The following is a 6075-nucleotide window of genomic DNA, read 5'->3' as shown; positions in this document are numbered from 1 at the left end:
TAATATTAATTAACAGCATGCAGGCCTTAATTAGGGTTAGGATTGGGTTCTGTTTAGGCTAGCATGTAATTATGCATCATTTACTGTTATTAGGCTACTATAGTAATGTCACAGTGTCTGGTTGTGTTTCCCTGGGGTTCACTAGAGGTCCTCGTTCTCACGGTGTCATTCACATTAGACTACAATTCCCAGCATTCTGTTCTGTCACTTATCTGATTATTGCACTCAGCTGGTTCCCATCACCTTGTTAGTTCTGTGTGTATATGCCCTGTCTGTGTTAGTGTTTGTTACGGAGTCCTTGTTAATGTCTCACACTTCTTGGTTTGTTCTTGCTTGTTCCTTGTTCTTGTTTAGATTGCTTATGGTATTTGACACTTGCCTGGACTGGATTACGTTTCACGGATTACCCAATAAATATCTCACTGCACTTGGATCTACTGTCTCCCTCATGTGTGTCGTGACAAGTAAGCAGCGTTAAGGAAAGTTATTTTAAAGTAATGCATTACAATATTGTGTCACTCCCTAAAAAGTAACTAATTGCGTCACTTAGTAACTTTTTATGGAAAGCAATGCGTTATTTTGTGTTACTTGCTTATTTGTTTTTTAATAACAGAAAAAGTTATATTTTGGCCAATGTAGGCTAAATATCACATCAAAAGTGAAATGAATAACTAATAAGCCTCAGACTGAAAGAAAGGCAAATTCATGGCATGCCTGTTTAAAAAAAAAAAAAACTTTAGTATGCTCGTTAGTATGGTTGAATTGGATCATCGAAGTTCAGCAGCAAAAACATTGGTTAATAAAAGGAGATTAAATTCATAAAGTATATTTGTGTAATTTAATAGGCTATATTTAATTGCAGGTTTGCATAATATTCTGAGATTGCATTGCATTGCAATTGTTTTTATTAATTGTGAGGACCACACAACGCCTCTGCACTTACGATTTCTCTCAACATGGAGAGGAGAGCTGTCAGTCAATAAATGGAAAAAGCAAGTAACGTCTTGGTTGCTAACGTAACCTCGGTTCCCTCAGAGAAGGGAACGAGTATTGCGTAAGTAGCTTAAGCTATGGGAAAATAGAATGAGAATGAGAATATTGAAGCCAAATTTTCAACGCAGTGCAGCTGGACAGCAGACACATAGCTGAGCATCGAGCGCGGTCATTGGCTGTGCTGCAGCAACTGCACGAACCTATGGCGAGGCGGCTCAGGCGTGCAAACCACTCAGGCCGCTTCAGAGCCCGCCAGAATGGGCGTGGCTTATAGCTATATAAGCCCCCATTTTTGCCATAGAATCAGGTTCAAATCGACTGAAGCGATCCCCTGATCTAAGCACAGTAGCACGACAGGTCACGCAATACATGTTCCCTTCTCTCAGGGAACCGAGGTTACGTTAGTAACCGAGACGTTCCCTTTCGAGAGGTCTCTTGTATTGCATAAGTAGCTTACGCTATGGGAACCCCTTTCAAAACGCAGTGCGTGCTTAAAACTTCGCCCCATACTATAGCCTAGGGGAGAGCACCCGAGGCCCATAGAAGAGTAAAGTTATGAGTCCTAATAGAGGCTAAACCAGTGTAGACCCTCATATAGGGAACCAAGGAATGGGCCTTAAAAAGGTATAAAGAACCGTAGCTCGAGTTCAGCCAGGACCAGATATACATCGGGCCTTACAGTTATGGTGAATTGTGCTTAACCCTCTGGGCTTCTTCGTCCGAAAACGGGCGAAAACTTGAACGTTTTGAATTGTTTAATTTTTTTGCTTCATCGGATGGGGGTGAAACTTGGTGACTTTTGTTGTATTACTTATATGAACACACAAAAAAATCAAGGAGATGATTCTGATATGTTAAAGGGTCGTAAAAAAAAAAGTCACACTTAGCTTCCTCCCGCCCGAAAACGGGCGACATAGGAAATGAATGGGAAATACGAAAAAATAGGAAAACTCAGAGAAACTTTTGGTGGTACAAGCTACAGATCAGCAACTGTGCTGAAAAAAAGTGTACAGCAATGAAGGGGTGACACTCTAAAACATCAAGAGTGCAAATAAGACACCCTCCCCTCCCCACACACACACCCACACACACAAACACACACACACACAGAGAGAAATGAACTGGTAAGACTGAAACAGCAAATTTTGCCCCAAACTATATAAAAATTATATAATCATAATAACTCCAAAACTATAGCAAGGAGAATCAAAAGTTAGGTATCGTTTGAAAGAACTCTTTTTACATTTTTTGAAAATATAAATTACATTACATTTAGACATTGTCCTGCCAAGAAATGGCGGATAAAAGACAATATATATATATAATTTTTATTATGATTTTGCATATCTTTCTTATTTGTCAAGGAATAACTCCGGAAGGAAATAAGGTAGGAGGAAAATTCTTTTTTAGTGAAGTCCCCCTACATGTTAGCTTCATTTGGATAAAAAATATATAATTTTTGGATAAAGGAATCAAAAGTTACAGCATTTGGAAAAGAGATAGCCTTTTTGTACAGTCTTTGACACCCCCTCATGGGCAATTTTTTCTCCATGAAGAATATCTTGTCATAAAAGCAATAGATTATGTTAATTTTGGGCTCATTTTAATTGTAATAATATGCTGTAAAAAATGAAGTGCCATTTTCAATTATCTGTGAATGTTTCATGAGCTGTATGATGTTTTTGACACATTGCAGTACATTATTTTATAGATTATGAAAAAAAAGAAATTCTATTTATCAGCAAATAACTCAGCAATACTTAAGAGTTTTTCAAAGTGGATACATTCACTGTAAAGTTCAGACTCTAAGCTTTCAAATGACATCAACTTTGTGTTAATCAAGGCAAGATTTTAGAAAAATATGGTAATGAATATTTTCGCAGCTAGGTGGCGCCTGCTGGCGGTACACTCGGTTTTAGAGGGATTACTCAGCACTCGTTAGGAGTTAATAAAAGTAATTAGATGCATTAAAAAGCTGAGATCCTAAGCTTTAAAATGATATATAATTTGTGTTGTTCCATTCAGTGGTTGCTTAGTAATTAATTTTTTTCTTTCCGAATGGGAATAAATCAAATAAATAAATAAAAAAGCTATAGGCCGCCTATAGGCGGTTATAGGACATGACACATAGTTATACATTTTGAAGCCACTAGATGGCGCTCTTCTCACTTGAACATTTTTTTTTTTTAGGCCTGCACTCTATTTTGATGTGAAATGTTGCATTTATTGAAAATTAAAATAAAATAAATAAAATAAAAATATATATATTAATTCTAATGGAAAAAATAGCTCATAAAAATTATATAATTAATGCAAAGTATCATAAAAAATTCAAAAAATTCTAAATAATAATCAGAAAACATTATAGAACAAAAATATATTTGATTGGTTATCCTGGGAAAAAGTAAAGTAAAATTTTAAGGCTTCGTCCGTTTTCGGGCGGGAGGAAGCTAAGGCTACGTTCACACTGCAGGCTGAAACGACCCAATTCCGATTTTTTTGCCCCTATGCGACCTGTATCTGATCTTTTCATGACAGTCTGAACGACACAGATCCGATCTTTTCAAATGCGACCCAGGCCACTTGGGTATGTGGTCCCAAATCCGATACATATCCGATCTTTTCAAATGCGACTTCAGTCTGAACGGCCAGGTCGCATGTATCCGACCCGCACGTCACTGATACACGAAAAACGTCATAATCCTGCGTTGAAGTAGTCGTCGGTTTGAAAACGGACTGCATATTCGTCGAGCTGAGGTAAATCTGCCAAACGGGTCGACCTCGACGAGCCCGTTAATAAAAAAATAAATTAAAAAAAGCCCACGGCCATTATATATACGTTATGTTAACTTATTTGTGCTGAATCTGATATTAGATAGGTCAGCGGCTGCTGTCTGGCTCTTGTGTAACGGTCGCTGCGCACGCTCGTGTGTGTGTGTGTGTGTGAGAGAATCACAGTTAAAGTTTAGCTACTTCCGCAAACAACAAGTGACGTCGTTGACCGTTGAGTACTCTTCTGCGCATGCGGGTCACTTCTGGGTCATTTCACGTTCACACAGGAGATCACAAAAGGTCGCATTTAATTGGAAATGTGAACGGCCTTGCAAAAAAATCGAATTTTTTCAAAAAATCGGAATTGAGCATTAAGCCCTGCAGTGTGAACGTAGCCTTAGTGTGACCCAATTATGAAGAAGCCCAGAGGGTTAAACAGTTTGTGATGAGGTTCAGTTTGTATGTAAACAGGGAAGGAAGAAGACAGGGGTCGGCTTAACTGGGACTCTCGTTTATTCACGTACTTTCAAATAAAAACAAAAAGGTGCGCACACAGCGCGTTCACCGTGCAACAGCACAGCACAAACACAATCAATAATTCAGAATATAAATCGGTGATCTCTCTCAGCGTGGTAGTAGCGCACGAGGTCCCAGTCCGTCTCTCTCTCGCTCACTCCGGTTTATATCCGGTCTCTCCATGCCAATTACTGAAATCAGACACAGGTGTTCATCATCTGCACTTGACCTACTTACTCACCGCTCGGCTCCCTCCTCTCTCTCTCCCGCTACAGACTCGGCAAAACCACGCCCCCCTCGCCACACAGTTATATTGAAAGAACCTTGCTTGTAAAGCGGGAACTTCCATTTTATAAAATCTCATAAATGTGGACAGCGAGGCCCAGCTGGCTGCCGCACAGATATCTTCAATTGGTATTCCACTTGACCATGCCCATGACGAGGCCATGCATCTCGTGGAATGAGCCCTGACGCCTATGGGACAGTGAAGGCCCTTAGACTCATAAGCCAGCGAGATAGGGTCCACCATCCAGCGTGATAATCTTTGTTTTGTGACCGCGAGCCCTTTGGTGCGGCCGCCAAAGCATACGAACAGCTGTTCTGACTGCCTGAATGGGGCAGAATGCTCTAAATAGACTCTGAGAGCCCTGGCAGGGCAGAGTAGATTCGCGTCTCTTTCGTCCCCTGACGAAAGACCCCTATAGAAGATGAGTGGGCTGAACTGAAGAGAAGAAGCGCCAACATGAACTTGTGAATCTGCAGGATCTGGAGAGATTCTGTGTGGAGGAATGGTCTCTGATCTCTCATCACGTGTTCTCCAAACTCATCAGGCATTATAGGAGAAGACTCAGAGCTGTGTATCTTGGAAAGAGGAGGTTGCAAAAAGTATTGAATAAAAGGGTGCCATTAATGTGTATTAGAGAAAAACAAATATTTCCTAATGAGATTTCAACCCATTTGGATTGTATACGTCAATGAAAAGTTATATTTTTGTGATAAAAAAAAGAAAAAAAAAGATAAACAATGCAGATTTATTTCACAGGCTTCTTGTTCATATTTACCAGAGGTGCCAATATTTCAGAGGTGCCAATATTATGCAATATATACCAGGACTGTTCATGTCCAACTCGAGCTATGGTGGCCCATCCACAAACAGTTCATGAATATTAATGACTGCTAATATTAACAGATCACCAAATCCACCAAATTTGCCCCTTGGCCTTTGTCGATCATGGCCTCCTAATCATCCCCATATACTGATTGGCTTCATCACTGTCTCCTCTCCACCAGTAAGCTGGTGTGTGGTGGGCGTTCTGGCGCAATATGGCTGCCGTCGCATCATCCAAGTGGATGCTGCACATTGGTGGTGGTTGAGGAGATTCCCCCCTTCTATGTAAAGCACTTTGAGGTCTCAGAAAAAGCGCTATATAAATGTAACGAATTATTATTATAATTATTATTATTATCACCTGATTTAATCATTTAATTTATATGCTTAAGCTCAGCCTCAATACAACCAAACCTAGCTATGATAACTGCCTGTTCATTTCTATAGGGAAAGCAAAGAGAAATAGAATTGCCTATTTTTTTTTAAAGAAATAAAATTCATAAAAAATAAAATATTTTTTCTCCCTCCAAGTAAAATTAACATTAAGTGAATTGATGGTATTCTTTACACCAGAATATGGTGCATTGCAAGTGTTTGTATCAGAGTGAATTTATATTGATCATCGTCAGTGATTTAAGCTGTTACAACATCTAAAATATGATGAATTGATAACAGTTGAAGAAAAT

General features: G+C 39.3%; 1 long non-coding RNA gene across 1 annotated transcript in view; it reads left to right on the top strand.

Moving 5' to 3' along the window:
- LOC309512585 overlaps window positions 1–6075 on the top strand; it is a 65423-nt gene that overhangs the window by 57191 nt on the left and 2157 nt on the right. The gene's annotated exons all lie outside the window — the stretch shown is intronic.

The sequence above is a fragment of the Leuciscus leuciscus genome (genome assembly GCF_965113295.1).
Source record: "Leuciscus leuciscus genome assembly, chromosome: 1".
Classification (NCBI taxonomy): domain Eukaryota; kingdom Metazoa; phylum Chordata; class Actinopteri; order Cypriniformes; family Leuciscidae; genus Leuciscus; species Leuciscus leuciscus.
This window is presented reverse-complemented; position numbering and strand designations above follow the sequence as displayed.